Source organism: Epinephelus fuscoguttatus, linkage group LG18, assembly GCF_011397635.1.
Source record: "Epinephelus fuscoguttatus linkage group LG18, E.fuscoguttatus.final_Chr_v1".
Taxonomy (NCBI): domain Eukaryota; kingdom Metazoa; phylum Chordata; class Actinopteri; order Perciformes; family Serranidae; genus Epinephelus; species Epinephelus fuscoguttatus.
The window spans coordinates 33,847,577-33,869,243 of record NC_064769.1 but is presented as its reverse complement, the minus strand read 5'-3'; the positions used below and the strand labels follow the sequence as shown (position 1 = coordinate 33,869,243).

The following is a 21,667-nucleotide window of genomic DNA, read 5'->3' as shown; positions in this document are numbered from 1 at the left end:
AAGGGGGAAATATTGCTCAAATCCCCCCATCTTTGCCCAAGTCTGATAGTGCTCATTTTGCATACAGGCCTGTTTTTTATTTTATCATATCAGTGCACCTGTGAGAATTAGCAGTAAAATCGTCTTCTGACATTTCATTACATTTTCCTCCTGCATCAAAAATTGGCTCTGTTCGAGTGTCGGGCGAGTTAAATCGAGTGGCTTATTTGAAACCCATCTTCAAATGCCTTTTTCCCCCAAATACAGTGCCTCTTGATCAGCCTGTTTTTTTTATTGCATTAACATGAGCTGCATTGCACCAGGCAGATTGTCTTGCCTCCCTCTCTCTTCAGCCTATCTCTCTCTGTCGACCCAGTGGCTCTGGGTCAATTGATGAATACAAATGTCACCTAATGTCCCATCAACTAGACAAAAAAGTGGTAGCGTGAAAGGGAAGGTGATGGAATAAAACGAAAAGAATCCCGCTTCTCCTTTTTCTGCAGACGTTAGCAGCTTTTAACCCGCTTTGATTGATACGGCATCAGAAGTTACTCGATTAAACGGCGTTTCACACTGCATAGATTCCTACTTAAAAGTCTCAAGACCTTTAAATTATTTATTGATGTCTGTTCCAATCTACATCTGGCTAAGGAGGACTGTGCTCTGTGTGTGTGTGTGTGTGTGTGTGTGTGTGTGTGTGTGGGTGGAGGAGACGGGTTCGGAGGGGGGTGGCTGGTGCTTCCGCAGCGCCTAGAGGAACTTGTTTTCCATGTGCACTTGTTCACCTGCCCGTCTTCTCTAATGGGGCTCAGCAGGGAGGGATGAATAGGCCTGAAAGTGGCAACGCGGCGGTGAAATTGCATCGCGGCGGCTCAGCGTGCACGGGCCTCGGCTCTCTCAAGTAAAATCCCACCGCTGTCTTTTCTTTCTCAACTCCCACTCTCACCTATAGGAGAAGAAAAAAAACGAGAAAAGCACGTAATTCACAGACGAACAAACTATCAAGTAAGGAAGAGAGGAAGCGCAGATACACTCACATGAGCGATCGAGTAAAGCACTGAGCCAAGTAAATGAGGAGATATTGGGTAATATCCTTGGCAAGCAGCTCAAGCATCTTTTTAAAGTTCAGTGGCAAAACAAAGCAGTTTCTTATTCTGTTTCTCTCCTGCCCTGGAGTGCACTGGTGGTAGTGGATGGGGAAATATAAAAGTCTGATTTAAGACAAAGCTATTTGGAGGCATTTAAGTCTCCCAGTGTCCCAAAGATGAGAGGTTCAATAGTAAAGTATTGGTGGAGAAGAGCTAGAGTGATTGAAATTTTGTGAAATGAGCATTATTTCTTAAAGGTCCAAAACACAGTGGACACACAGTGCTAACACAACAGCTTTTTATGTTGGGGTACACGTTAAGTGAGGCAGCAGTGAACAGTTGGCAGAGGTTTAGTACTTGAAGTAATTTCTCTGTACGCTACTAATTACATTTTTTTTTTTTTTAAAGTACACAAGGAATGTACAGAATAGATGGCTTTAATTGGCTCTTGTGTCTCACTACTTTTGGAATTGAATACTGTATAAGTATGTCTTTAACCTGCCTTTTAAGAAGTGTATCTGCTCTTGATTTCAATTAAACAATATAACATGAAAGGCAGTGTTGTTCTGACATTTAGCACGGCTGTAATTTGATCGTAGGCACGAGGCTGAAGCAGGTACACAGCAAAACCATATAAAGACATCATTTGGAACGTTTGGTTTGTGTTGTAATTAGTTGCACTGTCCATGCTTGGTGTGTCTCTCGGCTTTTGGCGGTCTTTACCTAAAAACAACGGATTTTGGGTTTCGGACCTCAGATTATCTGTCTGTTTTGGATTTGACCAACGCCTAGATTGAGACAATGATTGAAAGTCAAAGACCTGAACAAATCTGGAAGTTAGCGTGGCCTAGCTATCTTAGCTTGGCTGTATACTGGTCTGAAGTTGCTGATCTGGCCACACCTGTATCAGATTTTGGACTTCAGGTTGTCTGATTGTCAATCAAAGAAGAGGAGGTCTAGGACATAAAAAAATAGCTGAATTTAATGTCATGAGATTGCAGGTATCTCAAAATGACAAAAACTAATACTGGACTTGACTTCTTTGTCTGTGGGGAAGACTGGAAACTAAATTGACTCACTGTTGCCTTTAGAGGAACATGTGATATTACCAGGCCACCAGGAAGGGCACCTGGGTGAGAAGCCAATTTTCATAGTGGCCAAACAGTGGTGCTGCAATTTCCAGGGTCCCTCATGTGATGCCCTGATACTTTTCCCCGTTGTTTTTCATTGTTAAAGAGGCGTTTGTAAATCAGTGGATACATTTTTTTGAGTTGAGTTTTAAAAGTCTAGAAGAGTCACAAGATTAAATCATTTTAACCCCATTCAAGTTAGCGAAGAGCTGAACCGGAAGTTAGCCATTCCCTGGGCAAATGTAAGACGCTTGGCAGCACTCGGTTGTGCTTGGCTGCCATAAGTCTCTACTGCTCAATAGACCGCGCAGTGCAGAAGCAGCGCCGACCATACGGGTACTTTCATATGCAGCACTTGAACCATTTTGGCATCATGTGCCACTGAGCAGCTCTCATAGGAATGAAAGGCGTCCTGCCGCCAATGCCATATCCACGTCTCTGCATGCATCAGTGGGTATTTGGGTATTACAGGATACGATGGGCTGATTTTGGCCGATATTGAGAAGACATTTTGATTTAGAAAAGCCTCGATAGCAGCGTCTATCTTGTCTATAGCTTTTGCCATTGGTGGTACTCCTCAATGGTTGGGGGGCCCTGCTTGACAATGCTTGACAGCTGCTTGACAATGGCGTTAGTCCTGCCGGTGGTGTTGATAGCTAATTGAGTCCCCCTGCAGCACTCATTGACTGTTTTTTTTTATTTTAACTGAGAAACTGCTGTTTTATGTCACAACGCCAGATGAATCAGACAACTCGATTTCAGGGGAGAGGGTGGATTCAAAGGCTTGGACCCAGACAACTGCAACACAATATTGAGACGTCTTTGATGTGACATATTTAATCCATAGATCAATGAATCCATCCATTATGAAAATTTCCTGTCGATGTACCACTCAATTAAAGACTAATTGCTTTAGCATGAGTACATTAAATCAGTTTGATCTTTTGTGTTGTGAGAACGGAGAAGACAAAATCCTCTGCAACAGAAACAAAGAGTATGTATTGCTTCTGCGTGCACTGCTTGCAACCCAGCCAGCGCACACATTCATACCTGCACCTATCAGCCTGCAAACTCTTACACGAGTGTGAAGGTGCGTTTGTGTGAATCATGGCTGGGATTGAAACATCACTGCGACCTTGAGGGTTGAAACATTGGATGGAGGTCTGTGCTGTTGGTTGGATGAAGTTAGAGGAAAAGTAGTGAGTTCATTTACTTTGTGTTGTGCAGAGAGCGGGAGGTGAGGAGGGGAGCTTTAGCTCTGGAGGCTGGCCCATGTTTCTCCCTCCACTGTTTATTGAGGGCCTGTCTCAGGGGCCAGGTATTGATTTCTGCCTGGATGAGATGGGATAGCCCTGGAAGACTCAGTGACAGATGGATGAGGAGGAACGGAGGGATAAGTGGAGGAGTGTAGCTCTTGTCCCACTACAGAGGCTGCTTCAATTGTCTATAAATGTTAACTTTGCCTTGACCCTCGCTTATTGGCTCCTACTTAAGAAAAAATATTGTGGATTTTAAGGCACATTTGTTTGTTGAAAAGTTGTAGCACTCTGAAAGAGCCAAATGCCACTGACACCAACTCAGATCTCCTTTCATCTTATCAAATGTCTTTATCAGGTTCTTCCACTTTTTATTGGGAAACCTCCCATCTAAGCACATCTAAGGTTGTGTCAAGTTAGTTCTTCCATTCTTATACTTTTACCACTGCTTGACCTCTCAGTGTGACCCTTCTTTAAGAATTTGATTTTAATGTTTTTACTTTTAGAATTCACATTTTTACAGTCATAGCAACTCAACCAGAAGAGTTGGGGGGGTTACAGGTCCATGAACGCAGTGCCGGCGGAGCTCTTCTTTTTTTTCCCCATCAATAGCTGTTAGTGGACTTTTGAGTCTGGGGGTGGATAATTGATCAGTCGGTCCAATCAGCTAATCAGATCAGATCGGTGGATGAGAGGAGCAGCTGTTTGAGTAAAGGCAAACTTTAGAGCCAGCACACTGAAGGTTAAGTTTTACTTTCACTGCACCTGGCATTCTGCTTCTCCATCTGTGAAGCAAATCATAACCGAACGGTATATATATTCCAACCATATGAACGGTCTGTCCCCAAAAACAGAAAGTCTAAACATGGCAGCAGCTGTTTTAATAGTGGGGGTCCGCCACAAATAAATGACCGTGTGGGAAACCCTGAGTTTAAAAAGAAGCTAATATAATGCTAAATTGTTGTCAGACAATAGCTGGTTACAAGATTGCATTATGCTTTTGTTTACCTTCCACTCAAATGTGATTGGTCAATCATACTCAGACTACAGAGAGATCAGATTTTATGCATACTGACTGAACCAGCATCTGACACTATGACACATTCTGGCAAATTAAAAAGTAACCCACGCCAGCAACCTGTGCCAACAGCATCATGATGCAAGAAAATTTGATAAGCAGGAATAAAAGCAAAGGAGGAGAAGTTGATTCACTCCGTTCCTACCATCATAGTCCCTGCAGCGCCATTTGAGCAAAGCGCTTTTGTTGCTGAATGCTTGCCGACACCATCCTGCCTCTGGGTGCTGTAATAGCAGACTTGCTGTCTGTATTCAGGCAGGTGAATCGATGTTGCTATGCTCACACCTGTATTGCCTTGGTAATCAGCAATATGACAACGTGATTAACAAACAGAGATACTAGTCTCTTCCAGTCCTTGTGCCATTTACTTCCAAGTCAAGGCCAGTAACATCAGCCCCTTTGTCAGTGATTTCAGCTTCAGACGCTGACACCAAAAGCGACATTTTGCAATCAGTTGATAACCAGGCCAGACAGGTCCTTTCGCCGTGTTATGATACGCTTCCGTTTGGCCTGGTAACGATGAAACATAAGGAGCTGGAAAGGGTGGATGGAAGGGGAGGTAGATCAGTCCAACAAACCCTGGACTTTCACCCAGGAGCCTAACGTTGCTTCCTGTATGAATGTAGAGTGAAACCATGATGTTTTGTTGCTTAAACCTAAAAGTATGCTTTTGTTGATGACTCTGCCTTGGTATCGCCGTCAACAGCAGACGCAGGAGGATACCTAGTAACATGTAGACGTGAAAGTCCTCTGACAAAGCTGCGATATGTGATGACTTGGGATGAGAAATAGCTGGTAACATAGAGGAAATCAAATCACAGCAGAAATCGGAAAATGGGCAAGGCGCATGTTGTGTTTGTTTCCTGGAAAGTTCTTGAATTCTTTTGGAGTGAAGAGACAAGACGAGGGCTCTCTCATGGCCCTAATATATTGCCTGTTCAAAGTGACAATGTTGCGCTGTTATTCTGCCTTGCCGTTCTGTATTAAAATGTATGAACATGGAATGGGGAGTTAGCTTTTTTTTGGTTATGAAGCCACCAGTGGAGGTAGTAACAGAGCTGAGTCTCATTTCGTTCCGTTTGGGAGCCGCTGCTGAGTCAAGTGCGATACTTAATGGTAAAATTTGGTATCCCAGTCCCGTAGTTTGGCTTAATATCTTGTATGGCCCACCCCGACTAGATGCCTTTGAGCAAACTCACTAGAGCTGTAACTGTTTTGGAGTCGACAGGAGGAGATATTGTGGACCACTTCCCGAATGTGGATGTGTGGTCATTAATTGACTTTAAGAAATGAGTTTGAAGAAAAACTGATACTCAGATGGACTTGTCTTTAAGAACCACTGATTGTAAGATATTCAATATGTGTCCATTGTGTTGAGCCCTCTTTCTCATATACCAGTATTTCTTCACTCCTTTTTTCTTTTGGACTCCTGTCGTCCTTTTTAGATGCACAGCCTGTGAGGTTGTGTCAAACTCAGACTGTGTTTCATTTCAACTGCACACAAATTATACTCTTTTTGGGCCGTCTATCACAAACAACCAGTCTTGACTTTATCAAGGTTGTATAGTTGATCGTTCCCTGGTAAACTGCCCAGTGAAAGTCACAAAACACACACACCACACACACACCTCCCAGGCCCTCTGTCAACTTAACGGCTGCCGATCAATGGCAGGAGGTCAGCCTGGTGATAGAGAAGCTGGGAGCTGCATGTGTGTGTCTGTATATGTGCGTCTGTGTTCATTTGTGTGCTTTTATGTGTCTGTGTGAGAGTTTATTTCTGTGTGTGTCTGTCTGATAGAGAGCAGGGCTTAGGACCGCCAAGCGATTGAGGAGGGGTGAAAAAAGTGTCCAAGATTCATTTTTTCTCATCTGGTACAGAGGGAGAGGAGGGGAGGCCGATGCGTTATTTTTCTTGGCTTTAGCCCTCACAGCTCTAAGTGGGTATTGATCAGGTGCCTTAATGCAAACCTGTCAAATTAATTTTGCAGGGAGAGAAGGCTGTGACTGCTGCGAGATTGCTTCAGTATCGAAGGGGGTGTGGAGGGGGGGTGAATGGATGGATAGAGGGATGGATGAAGGGGGTAAAGGGATGTTAGAGGTGGGGAGCCTATGAATTTTAATCATCATCTAAATAGGAAGCTGGCATTCCAGTCTGTTTTCTCCATTCTTCTTTTTCTCCATGTGCTTACTTCTACATCCCTCTTTCTTTTTCTGCAACTTGTCCTGTGCTACCTCTGCTCTCTTTCTTGTCTTGCTTTAGCCAAAAACACTCGTGTGTGAGACAGCTGTATAGATGCTATATGCTCCTGTAAGCATCCCAGAAAAAGAGAAAATCGGAGCAAGATTGCGGAAGCATCCATATGTCAAACCAATTCTGGATTTTAGGTGCTACCTTGAAACCAATCTTTTGCTAGGCTGCTTTATGTAATTTTTACCCAGCACTTTCGGCCTGCTGTGATTTTACCATTTATTGGTCACCCTTCAGACTGCAGTTACTCTTAATTAGGTAATTGGGTGCAGCCGTGTTGTGATTTAATCTCTTCTTTATCCTGTTTGTTCCAGTTATTTATGTTCTAGTGAAGAAGTGAACTCAGACAACTGCTGACACACACACACATACACGCATAGTCAACATAAATCGACTGAGATTACTGTTACTATCTTACCAATAACATTTATTATGGCTCTGTTCTATTCAAATGTCCCAGTTAACCATGACAGAGGCCCTTTTCACAAGAAGATCGTGCAACAGGGCCACTGCAAAGTCACGTCTTTACCTTTTTTGCCTTTCCTTTTTACACAGACCATAAACAATGGCGGCATCATGCTGCCCAAGTGTGTGATTTAAAAAAAATGAGGCATGAAGAGCGTGACATGCAGCAGCGCCTTATAAACAATAACAATGGCATAACATATTTATAATAAACTTTATTTAACATGGCAACAACAATTATTTACTGTCTGTGTTATATGGTGGCTGAGCTCATCCTTTGCTCGGAGAGTCAAGAGATTCTGCATCTCATTGTCTCCCCCATTTGCGGACATTTTCGGCCTCTGTTTTTTTTTGTTGTTGTTTTTTTTGAGTTAGCTGCTAACTGCAGCAAGCTGTTTTTAAATCTCCCAGCAGTGGGTTGCACACGTAACTTGTCATCAAAATGTCACACCGGTTTCATTCATGGTCCTGTTCTGCCTGCTGTCCCTTTCACACAGACATTGATTCAGCGCTGGTGGCTTAATGGTTTGATTCATGCATGCACTCACTAAATTGTGAATAAGAAATACGGTAAAGAAAGTGCAATTTCAATCACTGTGTTGCATCGGCAAGATTCTCCAATGGTGCCAGAGCAGCTGTCATTACACATGGCCTTTGATATTTGTCGTGTCCTCTGGTCTTCCCTTTTGAATGACGAATACAGACCACTGTCGCAGCTTGCTCACACAGGCGCAGAATGCACTTGCTAGGTGGTCGTTGGTTGTGGTCTTTGGGGTGTGTTCAGTGCAACTTTTGGGTGAGACAAAGGTGACCCAACTGTTGAACTTTGTCGCCACTAGTCCTGTGATGTCGGTTTGGTGTGTCTTGGCCTTTAGACCTCCAGGCCAACAGGATGCTTCAGTGACCCTGCAGGACAAAATATGTGAAAGCGCATATCTGTCTTTTTCCACACAGTATATATCACTCTAGTGGTGCTGTTTTACAATGCTGCTGTGAGGTCTCGTCTCTACACCGCTACAGCGGATCAGGCTAATCCCTGGCCTGCTGCTTTATCCCATTAGTTAGTTAACTGTCGGCCAGGGTCTTTTCACACCGGGAAGAATTAAAAAGAGCCATAAGTAAGTTTTACGACGAGGGATAGAGCGGTGTTACGGTGAGCGGGCGAGCCTATCTGCATGTGATCTACTGCCGTGTGTTTCCTCTGCCTCTCCCTGCGCTCTCTGTTAGTTTATCTGAGAGCTGTAAGTTTTACACAGAAGGCTGTCGCCCCTTTCCATCGACCCTCTCAGCCTTTTAGGTGTGCTTTATGATCCTTGTAGTACAGAGAGACACACACTATTTCACACACATACATGACTGCATGCTTGCACAGTCCTGTTTGTATGTACACTCAGACACACCAGGCTGTGTGCATACAGGAGTTACAAGTACGGCATACATTAATGTCTCAGATACACACACACACACACACACACACACATAAACACACATGTATCTATAGTCAGACTCCATCGATACTAGACACTGTGGAGGGCTCCGCTGCGAACAAATCACTGTAATAACTTTCGTCTCTGGAAACAGCAGCGTGACAGTATTATAGTGCTAAGTATCATGTTGATTCAGAATGAGCTTTAGAGTGAAGATTTTAAATGTCTCATATTCTACATGACATTTTAACTATGTTTTAAATTCACGTTGATGTTCGCGCAGATGAGGTTGTTTAGAGCAACACTCCACATCTCTCCCAAGTCTGTCGTTGTCCATCTGGTCAGCAGTCTGGGTCTTAAGTGTTGCCCCAAATCTCTACCAGCACTGTTGCATTGGTGTTGTATGAAGTAGGAAATTAAAGTAGGGGGAAAGTTTCAGTCCACAGCAGCAGCACAAATGTGTTTATGGTTCCATGTGAACAGTTTCGTGATTTTAGCTGCTTTGGTACAAATCAAAGTGACAACAGGTGCAATAGAGAGGCAAAAGCAAGACACCCCCCAGAAAGGGAATGTTTTTACATGTGGTGTCCACAGACAGTTGCTCACTCCGTATCCCTCCTGACTGATTCTTCTCTAGTTTTGTGTACTACTAGTGTCCTTGTCACTACTGGTAGCATGAGGCGGTACCAGCATCCCAGTCACATTGCACAGGTAGTCCAGCTCCTCCAGGATGGCACATCCATATGTGAAGGTTTGCTGTGTCTCCCAGCACAGTCTCAGGAGCATGGAGGAGACACCAGAAGACCAGCCATTACACGAGGAGAGCTGGACTGGGCCGTAGAAGGGCATCAACCCAGCAGCAGGACCAGTATCTGCTCCTCTGTGTGAGGAGGAACAGGAGGAGCACTGCCAGAGCCCTACAAAATGACCTCTAGCACGCTGCTGGTGCGCATGTTTCTGACCACACTGTCAGAAATAGGCTCCATGAAGGTGGCATGAGGGCCCGACATCCTCTAGTGGGACCTGTGCTCACAGCCCAGCAACGTGCAGCTTGACTGGGATTCACCAAAGAACATGGAAGAGTCTGGAGATGCCGTGATGCTGCTTGTAACATCAACAGCCATGACTTGTTTGGTGGTGGGTCAGTGATGGTCTGAGGAGGCATATCCTGGGAGTGTTGCACAGGTCTCCATGTCATAGCTGATGGTACTGTGACTGCTGTTAGGCACCGGGATGAAATCCTCAGAGCGATTGTCTGGCCTTGTGCTGGTGCAGTGGGCCCTGGGTTTCTGGTGGTGTAGGACGATGCCTGGCAACTTTTGCGACTCTCAACTCAGCCACAAAATTCCATCTGTCTCCATCCGAGCAACACTTAAACATGACGCTAAATTAGTCTGCAACAAGTTTAAAAGAGAGACCGAATAAGTAGCAGATATAAAAAAAAAAAGGCATACTAGTCTACTGGCAAAGGTCTATCCCGGATTTCCGGCATTTAAAAAACCTGCACATGCCCACAAATTTGGGTGGGAAAAGGGTATAATTAACGTGTGTCTTGTGTGTTTAATATGTACACTCTCCTCTTGAAAGAACATAGATGATGCTAAGTTTAAAGCCTCCCAGCTCTAGCTCCATATTAAATAGACAAATATGAGAATGGCACTAATCTTCTCATCAAACTCTCAGCAAGAAAGCGAATAAACACATTTTCCAACATGCCAAACTATTCCTTTAAGGGGTGGAATGCTGCTAAATTGCATGTTAATTGCTTTCAAATCTCTGTTTTTGGCACAAATTAGTAAATGTACTGCAATATTTCTGATGTAATTAAAATCTGCAACACAAGAACACCTTACAAGAACATATTTTCTTTTTAGCAGCCTGAGGAAGGTTAAAACATACTGATGCAGTGCAGTAAAAGGTGTCACCTATCCATATACTGTATCTGTTCCTCCAGCCTGTTACCTGACAGCAAAATGAGACGCAGGATAATTTAAAATTGGATATTTGAGTATAAATAAATGCAGTTTAAGATGCTGCTTTCTTATTCTTTGCACACATGTTTTAGTCTTGTGTTATCTTTCTTCTTCTTTACATTTCTTCTTTATCTCGTGTCTGTTTAAGACCTGCCGGCCATGGTAAACATGTAAACATCGGCAGAAGCCAAAGTTATTCAATTCACATCAGTGTACCAAAGTGATTCTTGATTTAAGCTCCCCAAATAGAAAGCTCATTTCAAGATAGATTTCCCATGCAGAGCAGTATTTGCATATTCCTAAAAAACCTTTCTCTGCTTTTTTCCTCTCTCCAGGGCTCGCAGACACAAACACTGCCTTCATTTGAATGGTAACTTGAATTGTCTCTCTAAGCTAGCTAGCTGCCACAGCACTCGAGATGCAAATGCGTCGGGTAGTTGTGTGCGTGCGCGCACGCGTTTGTGTGAAATGTATTTTGGTGAGCTGCAGATTGGCTGGCTCGTCTCAACAGAGGTTCCATTACCTCTCAGTGGCTTTCATCTGCTCATCGAGTGAGAAGTCCTCGCATCTGAGGCGAATGAGACACGGTGTCACACACAGACACACACAAATGCACAACTAAAGATACAGATAGATGTGGAGCCATAGAGAGTGTGTGACAAGAACTCAAATAGATTTTATGACAAATACAATAGTTTTCAGCAGGCTTGTTGTGCTGCTGAGTGCAGCCTCAAAGCAGATATTTTCCCTGCTGTCCACCTGAACAGCATCACTGTGTCAGACCACACCAGACATTTTATATTGTATGTACAGAATCTGACCACTGCAGTTTAGATTGACAACAACACTGATACCACAAACAGTGATTAACAAGTTGAAGGCTGCATATTCAATTTTGAGGCCAACGTTATTGGACAAACAGAGGCTGAATAGCAAATATTTGTCTTATCCTCCTGAGACCCTGTGTCCTCATATGAGGACCCTTATGCTTGATTCTACTGGACTTAGACCTGTTTTCCTTGTTTGTGGACACTTTTTGTGCCATCTAGTGGTAGTAAGACGCTGTTAATTAGTAAGTACTCATTTGAACATGTTGGCATTTTATTGTCTCATTTGAGGACATTGGGACTTCATTATCGTTGACAGTGTTTCGTTTTTTATACTTATCAGGTCCTACTGATCCCAAATAGCGAGGAGACATTGAAAATGCATACCAACCAAAAGTTCGGGTCTCAGGAGGGTTCCCTGTCACAGTGTGCACTTCCGACCTGCCATACATGCCACTCTCGCAGTTAACCCAGTCGAATTCCTCTCACCCCGCCTCTCCACCAAACCTACCTGCCAGCCTATCACCTGCCCACACATCTCCCGATCCTGCTCGTCCACCACGCCCACCTCATCAACTACTACAGCTTCACAGACTCTCGTTGCCAGATTGTTCTTTGCCTTTCTTATGCACGACTTTCCAGCATGTGTTTCCAGACTGCTTCCTCGTTGCCTACATTGACCGTCTCTGACTCCCCTGCTTCGTCTGCTCCCTGGTAAACCACTCTGCCGTCTGTCTCCGACCAAGAGCTCAGATTTTGCCTGTTTCCTGTGGCTGTGTAGGGAGACTGCCAGTCAGCTATATGTTGTGCGTTTACTTGTTCTGCTGCCTGTGATTACTTGTGCTGTGGATAACCTCAGCATGTGGCTGCGCATTCTGCCTTTGTGTGTGCACCAGGGTATCAACTCATCATCACCGCTGGTTCCTTGACTCCTCGCCTAACACATTCTCACTCCGACCTTGTCACTTACTGATGTTTGGTCACGGACACATACGACGCGCAAGGTACCCTGGGTGTGTTGGTTGTTGACGTTCTTGGACGCTGTGTCAAGTTCTTCCTGTTACATGCATTGTCCTCTTTCAAAATGCACTTCAGTTTTCACAGGAAATTTAATGGCTACATAAAGTCTCTTTCACTATGTCGGTACAACACCGCAAATTGAGGTTTTTTTCACTCAACAACCAAAACATGAAGTTAGGTTTAGGAAAAAGGACAGGGTTTGGATTAAGAATCTTATGGGACGCAAACACCACACTCTCATGCCGCTGTTAAAGGATGTTTTTCTTCGTTGGTTTCTGATGCTGTAAGTCACTGCCCAAGTGCCGGATTTTAATGATTTTGGAGTGAGACCGGGCTCCCCGCCAGTTCCAACCTACCTAAAGCCATTTCCACACAGGTGTGTTGGCTTCTCTTGTGCGTTCACCTGGTATTGGACCCTCTGCTCATCCAACATGGTCTCCTCTCTGCTCCGTCACAGTACCGCTGCACATGTTGGAACTCTTTGCTGTTTGTGTGCATTCAGCAGACACCACTGACTCCTGCTTTCTTCTTCAGCGTGTCACACCTAGCGCTTGGGACTGAACCTGTGTCTTGGAGGGCACCAAGTCACGATTCACCTGCCTGCTCATTATGTGTTTGTAAAGTATCATTAAAGGCTGTGGTGCTGCAATTGGATTCTCACCAAACCGGTGACATTCCCCACATTTTAATAGACAAAATTTCCAAACTTTTTCATGACTTTTCAAGGACCCACTAAAAGATTTCTTTCTTCCTTGCCCCACTTATTGTGTGTTTTTTAGGGCTGTCAAACGATTAGTTTTTTTTAATTGTGATTAATTGCAGAATTTCCATAGCTAAGCAGGATTAATCGCGTTTTGAATTTCATGTTTAAAATTCTGTTATTTTGCATTTCAAGGCAGTTTAAGCCCATAATGTAAAGCATTTCTTACCAGGGTGTCTTAATTGGGAATCAAATGAACCCAAAGAAAGAATTTCCTTTTTGACCTTTTGTATTTTCTTTCAAAAAGTGCGATGTAGACCAACTTAATACAATACCTGAGTCTTCTACGATGGTGACTGGTCTGCAGTCAGTTGCCACCCATTTAGCGATCGCTTTAGTTAACTTCTTTGACGTACTTTCATCCACGGGTCTGCGGCGACTCCCACACTCCAAAATGGTACTTTGGCGGAGCTGAGGCTCGCTTGGCTGGGGTGCGCCGGCTGCACCTGGGTGTTAAGCATGGAGGTGGTAACTCAAACTTGACGTACTCCGGTGGTAGTTAAACTCCATCTGATACAGGTTGCATTTTACTTTTGACTTGTCAACTGAACCATCTGGAAGTTTTTTAAAGTTAAACAAGCCGTTCAAAAGTCCAGTAGCATTCTTTCTTTCCATCACCGTGGTAAATTTACTGCAGGAAGCCGCTTTGAAGCATGTCGCTACAGCTAGAGGAGCCGACTACGGGTGAGTAGAAGGGACAAAAAAGATTGCGAAATTAAAATGCGGTTTAAAAAAAATAAACGCATTATGGATTGCATTAATCTAATCGTGATTAACGTGTTAACGCTGACAGCCCTAGTGTTTTTCAAAACAGATTCAAACTATTCAAACATAATTTTGGCTGTGTGGCATACATGAAGGAAACGATGAAACAAGGAGAAAATGATGAACATGATGGTAAACAAAATGTTGTCACACATCGATGCATATTAGAGCAACAATACGTTGACAGCTACAGAAAATTAATTTGCTGTTAATTTCACATTAAGAGGACAGTGATTCACGGAAGATCTAGGCAAAGAAAGCCTTTAAATACGCTGCTCCTTGTTCCTGGAATAATTAACAGAGGGACCTGAAATTGTCTGAGCTCTTGGTCAATGTGATTGCTTCTCAAATTCTCACTGAAATCATATCATAAAGTTGCACGTTTTTCTTGCGAGAACTCTGAATAGAAATACTGTAGTTATTAAGGTGAACAAGTGTGAGACTGCTGCTGACTTGATTCCCATCATTAAAGTGCCGACGCTCAGGAGCTTCATCCATCATCAGGGAATGAAGTTATGTCCTAAAAGGAACTCAGAGATCAGTTTCCCCACAGTTAAGAATGATATTTCTTACAGCAAATTGTGTGTGTGTGTGTGTGCGCGTGGCAGACAGATGACGTGTACCAGGAAGGCAGATGCAGACTGTCACAGGCAGGAAATTCACAGACTGACAGGACTGATTGTGTTTAGTTATGACTGACACACACACACACACACACACACACACTTATGGTAGACTGGAAGTTTTGCAAATTGTTCCTAAACCAACTCTGTATAAGATGTTTTTGGAAAAGGAAATGTGTGCAGGATATCTGAGGACCATCTGTAGATCTCATATTCGTACTGTTAGTTCCTGACAGCTGGGTGTGTGTGTGTTTGTGTATGGGGGGGATTGGCGTATGTCTTGAAGAGGAAGCAAAGCTTGAAACTCTGTGGAAACTTGATGAAAAAAGCAGACAAAAAAGTAGAGGCACAGTGCTTAAACTAGACTATGAATATTGATGGAACGAAACAAAGAAAACAGAAAAAAATCTCAATTTGGACAATAACTGACAAAAAACATGAAGAGGATCATTTAAAAATCTGTGCCCTGACACAGTAAGTGGTTTAAAGAAATAGAAGATAATCATGCGAGGACAAGCTTGAGGGCTCATTCATACCCCTACCCACTTCCAGTCTGTGTCCGCGTTCACCCGGAGGGTCTGCCACATTAAGCGCCATCCTCGACCAGCTAGTGGAGAGTGGAATGCCGACTTATTGACCACATGCAACGCTGTATTGTGCCCGTCTGAGAAGATGGTTCACAAAAGAAAAAAAGAAATGCCACCAAAGAAGTTTAGGAGTAAGTTTTATTTCCATTTATGTATGTTGTTTATCAATTTATTTGTGTATTAATTTATTTTCTTAGCCTACTTATTTATGTATGAGTCAGGTAAACAGAAATATAAGTGATACAAATACAAATACACACGAAGGATATAAATGGGAGTACACTTCATTTTTCCCCATGGTAACAAAAGATTACGACAGTTCCTTTAACTGACACAGAGAGGGAAGTTTGTCCCAAAGCTTGCCGCTGTATTTATACGCTACACCTTAATGAAAGCGTCATTCAGCTGTTGAGGTGCCTACAAATGTAGTTACACTCTGTGATGGAGTGGGAGTGAGGAGGGTCTGGTTTAAAGGGATATCGCACCCAAAAATGAAAATTCAGCCATTATCTACTCACCCATATGCCGAGGGAGGCTCAGGTGAAGTTTTAGAGTCCTCACATCCCTGCGCGCGAGACCAGCGAAAGCACATGAACACACGTGAGCGCGGTGCCCAGAGAGGCAGTCAGAGCTACAGGCTACAACGAGGCTAAAAACAGAGTTCAAATGACGTTTTTCCAAACAACTTTTTACGTCGGGGCTTCAGGACACTTGGATCACTACGGACGAGCAGTATGGAGATATTTTGTGTATATGTGTTTTTGGATGTTTGAATCTGGGGCACCATCAGCCTGCATTAGGTGGAGTTGTGCTGCTACCCACTCTCCCCTTGGATCTCCGTAAGTGACGTGAGGACGCTAAAACTTCACCTGAGCCTCCCTCGGCATATGGGTGAGTAGATAATGGCTGAATTTTAATTTTTGGGTGCACTATCCCTTTAAGATTTGTACTTTGTGCATTTATTTAAATTTCTTTGTCGTCTCTTTTGATCATAGCGTTTCGGAAAATGTGCACAAATATGGACAAAATAAAGATGGAGTACAGACAGAGGGCTCCATCTATCTCCATCTCTAACATTGAGCATAAATGAGCGCTAAGTCGAAACTGGTATTCTCTGAATCTAACTAATAAATTTGACAATTAAGATCCTCTGTACGTTAGATAAAGTCCAAGACATCATAATAAACACTGTTAACACAACATATGGCTGAAGTGCTTGTACCACCAAATGAAAACAATTTCTAACTTATTGACAAGACAATTTTTTCTTGTATGATGAGGAAATACCTTAAGACAATCCTTAAGAAAGATGAGCGTATGAAGTATGGAGGGACAGAAGACACAGGGTAAAGGAGTAAAGCATGAGAACAGAGTGATGGAGTGTGTGTGTGTGTGTGTGTGTGTGTGTGTGTGTGTGTGTGTGTAGGGGGCTCTCCTGTCAGTCCCCATATCCATCAAAGGCTGCATCCCATTCACAGCAACATGACAGATACGTAAAGCAATCTGCCTGACCAAAAGCATTTAATTTTGAAATGGCTGCCCGTGAATCCCCATTCAGATGAACAGGGAGCGACACGCACACATATGCACACAAATGATTTTGCATGCATGCACTCGAGTGTGCACATGTACATGCATGTATACACACACATGACATTTGGCCCCCCTCCGCTCTCCTATCTATTACCTCAGCCTACCCCCCCCCCACAAACACACACACACACACACACACACACACACACAGCCTCGGGGGAAAAGAGGAAATGTCTTTTTTAAGGATTGAATACAGCGGGATGAGCTTCGCCACTTTAGCCTTACATATGCAAAATCCGGCGCTGTGTATTCATGTAGAGAGACACAAAACAGGTGCTACAATCAAAAATGTCATTTCCCTGCAGGTGAGACGATCTCGACTCTCATTTCACGACAGCGTGCTCTCTCTCCTACCTGCAAAAACTTCTGTCACCAGTATAAATCAGTACAATTATAAATATATAATTAAAAGATTAAAATATATTTTAAAGATTATTTTAGGGCATTTTCCCTTTATTGATAGCAGTGCTGAAGAGAGACAGAAAAGGTTTGCCTCCTCTCCACCTGAACTGCACAAACCGTTAGAGCCCACCCAGTCAGCCCTGTGGACACTCCGTCTCTTCCTCTCCATCTCCATCTCTTAAAGAAGGGTAACAAGATTGAGTCATTTTGTGTTGTCGATCTGCATTACTCAGAAAGAGGAGAGGCAGGGAGTGCCCAAACTCTCTCTGAACTCACTGAGTTCAAGTGACTTTTGTTTAAGCCCCAATTTTGCTTGTAATTGGACGGTGTCAGTCACAGCCAGTGCTTCCTTCTGTGCGACGATACGGCTGGAGGGTGTTGGTGGTAGAAAGAAAATAGTTCCTACGTGAAACTGCTCACAACAAGTCCTGTGGATTATCTTGAGTGACTGCGTCATGATTTCTGGAAAGAGACATTGCTGTTGAGTTTTTCAAATGTATGTAGAACTTATTAGGTACATCTTGTTAAAATAGCTAGTCAGCCAATCACGTGGCAGCAACTCAATGCATTTAGGCATGTAGACATGGTCAGGACGACCTGCTGAAGTTCAAACTGAGCATCAGAAGGATGAAGAAAGATGATTTAAGTGACTTTTAACGTGGCATAGTATTTACTTTTTTCAGCACAACCATCTCTAGGGTTTACAGAGGATGGTCTGACAAAGAGAAAATATCCAGTGAGCCAAAATGCCTTGTTGATGTCAGAGGTCAGAGGAGAATGGCCAGACTGGTTCAAGATGATAGAAAGGCAACAGGAAGTCAAATAAGCACTGGTTCCAACCAAGGTGTGCAGAAGACCATCTCTGAAGCAACAACACCTTGTCCAACCTTGAAGCAGATGGGCTACAGCAGCAGAAGACCACACCAGGTGCCACTCGATTCTCATCATGGATGTGCAGCCGACAAATCTGCAGCAACTGTGTGATGTCATCATGTCAATATGGACCAAAATCTCTGAGGAATGTTTCCAGCACCTTGTTGAATCCATGACACCAAGAATTAAGGCAGTTCTGAAGGCAAGAGGGGAGCAAGGTGTACCTAATAAAGTGGCCTGTGAGTGTATATTCTGGTCAGAAAACATCTGAAGCAGCATTTTACATAAAAGAGGCTACTCACTGTTTAACTTGCTCGTGAAACCTGGCACCTTAGCCTTCACAAGTGCATCACTAATAGGTGTGAAAGTCATCCAGTGGGCCATGTTGGACCCTTTGGTTGGTTGGTTCTGGCCCCTGGGCCGTATGTTTGACGTCCCTGATGTACTGTAGATTAATAAATAGCACTGTAGGTAAGAGGAAAGATCTGTGTCTCTGATTTTGGGGTGAACTGTCCCTTTAAAAGGTATGTAAGATCAGAAACTCCATTCCAAAATGAGCTCTGATTCTGAAACAGGGAGAAAGCTCATTATCAAATGGAAATGGAATTTGCATACACTGAGGCAACACACACACATACGTACTTAACATGTGCATGCAAACACAGCCTTACACACACATACGTCCACAGGAACACACACACACACACACACACACACACACACACACACACACACACACACACACACACACACACACACACACACAGATGAAATGCAGTGCTTCATAATTGAATTCGCAGCACGTTCTTCTGTTGTACCTTTTGAAAATATCACTATTGCCTGAAAACTGTTGTTACCTCTAGCCAGATGATGTTAGCTTTTAGCAGCATTGTATCGCAGACAATGAAGCCACTAGTGCCGCTAGCATCAGGTGTGTGTGCCTGATATCCAATACTGAGATCAAAAGAAGTATTTCAGTGTGTCTTAATTGAATTGAGGAACATCTGCAACGGGATTGAATCTCAACTTTGAGTGTGTGTGTGTGTGTGTGTGTGTGTCTGTGCTGTAATTTGTGGATTAGGTGATTGGTTGGTGGGTGGATGGATGGGTTTGAGTGTGTTTGAATGTGTGCATGTGCCTGCCTGTTAATTGAACTGGGTGTTCTTAAAGGTCTGAGAGGTGTTTGTAACAGAGTGTGTTCTTAACAGTACACCTGTGGCAGCGAGGAGGCGGCTGATTGTGTGTACAGGTGCTGGAGTGTGTTTGATGTGAAGGATCCACACCTCCCAGAAATCAGTGACACTTGCAGCAACACATGCTAGATCACAAACATGCACAGAGGAGGAGGGAGAGAGCGAGAAACACAAACACTCTGATTCTTTTTCTTAAGATAATTCAAAGAAACAAATCAGATCGACAATAAATAAGGATAAGGGAAGTAATAAGGGTAAAACATCATAAAAATATCCAACAATGTTGCATGATCGCAGTTCTGAAATAGTTTATTGGTTTGCTCAGTTAATATTTTCAAGCTTTAAATCCAGCCCAACCTTTTTGCATTATATGTTTCTGAAAACTGTTTTTAAAGTGACGTAATATATAAGTTGACTTTTGTCATGGAGGGGATGGTGCATGGTTTGTTACCCAGGTGAGCAAGGCTGCAGACCACTGTTCAATACCAACAACAGTGGTGGTTTACTGGCGACCCCTTGCAGTGTTTCCACCTCGCCACTGAACCTAAGTGTTTTTAGCAGCACATTGTGCCATTCCTAAGGGGCGTTTGAGGCACCAAACCTGGGAGTTCTTTGCAGCACATCCCTGCATTTCCTAGTAGGTTTTACAGCACTGAACCTGCGTGTTTTTAGTGGCACATCATGGCGTTTCCCAACAATGTATGTGGCACCAAACCTGGGGTATTTTTAACGGCACATTGCAGCGTTTCCCTGCAAGATCTGAGCCACTGAACCTGGGTGTTCTTCCCCGACCCATGCCTACTTTTCCAGCAGACTTTGTGCCACCTTTGCTGCCTTTCCAAGTAGCATTTGTGGCATCAAACCTGGGTATTTTTAATGGCACTTTACAGCATTTTCCAGCAGTGTTTGAGCCACTGAACCTCGGTGTTCTTTTCTGACCTATGCATGCTTTTCCAGCTGATATTGTACCACCATCGCTGCATTTCCCAGTAGCATTTGCGGCACAAAACCTGGGTGTTTTTCACCGACCTGTGGATGCTTTTCAAGCAGCTTTGCACCACTAAACGTGGGTGTTTTAAGCTGAAACATCATCTTTTCCAAACAGTGAAGTGTTCATTATTCCTAAACCTAAAAACACCTTCAAGACAGTGTTGAGAAATTCAAGCAGTTTTTCTGGTGACTGGTTCATTAATTTTGTGGGTGTGTGGGTGATATTGCTTGTTACAAATCTACACATGCAAAACCGTGGATTTTTGGCCAATCACAAATATGATTTGTGCATTATGAATGATCTGACTGAGTCCGTTACAGTCTGGGTTAGTTTATGTCGACAGTCGACAGATAAAATCACAGAGTGTGTGGTGTTGAAGGATTGGTGAATAAGTATTGCTTTCTTGCTGTTTTATAGCACATTTAGTTCCACCTGTCATAACTCGTCTTATTTTTTACGTCCATCTCTAATGTCTTTCTCTCACACCGCCGAGCCAAAAAGCAGATTAAACTCTGTTTTAATTTTTATTTTTTTCCATTTCTTCTTTAACTGTGCATTTCTGAAAGAAGGGAGAGATGGAGGGCTTTAAAAGATTTGGCCTGAGAGGGATTTCCGAGGGTGTTTTAAAAGGGGCTTGACTCCACTAAGTAGGGCTGCTAACTGTGCTATCCCACAATGCAATGTCCCAAATCCAGGAGACTTTGAACACTCATACATATGGGGCATGCAGAGGGAAATGAGGGTAAAAAAGAAACATGAAATAAAAGGCTATTAACAGAGAGTGAGAGATGAGGGATGAGAGAGTTATACCAGTTTCTCTCTTCGATCTCTGCTCTCCGTCTATCCCTCAATCCTTCTCTGTCTCAATTAGGAAATGAAAACTCCGATCGTCTTAAGAGGGGAGAGATTAGTCTCTGACCCCGATGTGCATCATAGGGTAATTCACAACCAAATACCCCACTTTTTGACTCTTACTATAATTAAGAAAATTCAATTCACTTATGACTTTTAAACCATCTTATAGATCTTCAGATTTGCAGTTCTCTACTTTTGGAGAAAAATACTTTGCCGATTTAACTTCTGCAACTAAGACAAAGTGCTGGAGTGCATTAATATTAAAAGCTAGTGCATTAATGGTATAAGGTTTGGCCTTAACCATGGGGGAATCCGACTCAGGCTGTTTTCCCTGTTGTCAGTCTGTCTCTCTGAGCCATGACGGTAAAATCTAAGTCCTGGGTTTTTGCAGGTACAACTTCTGACAGATTGTATTTTTTTTTACAACTGGTTTTTATCTGTTCCTATAGTATAAGCGGTGGGTATCATGAACGTTTATTTCATGGATGTATACTGATGAATTCAAGCACATAAGGACTATTTCCTCTCGTGTTT

At 43.3% G+C, this 21,667-nt stretch overlaps 1 protein-coding gene across 1 annotated transcript in view; it reads left to right on the top strand.

Moving 5' to 3' along the window:
- The window catches only part of skor2 (SKI family transcriptional corepressor 2), a 167,665-nt gene that overhangs the window by 58,433 nt on the left and 87,565 nt on the right, over positions 1-21,667 (top strand). The gene's annotated exons all lie outside the window — the stretch shown is intronic.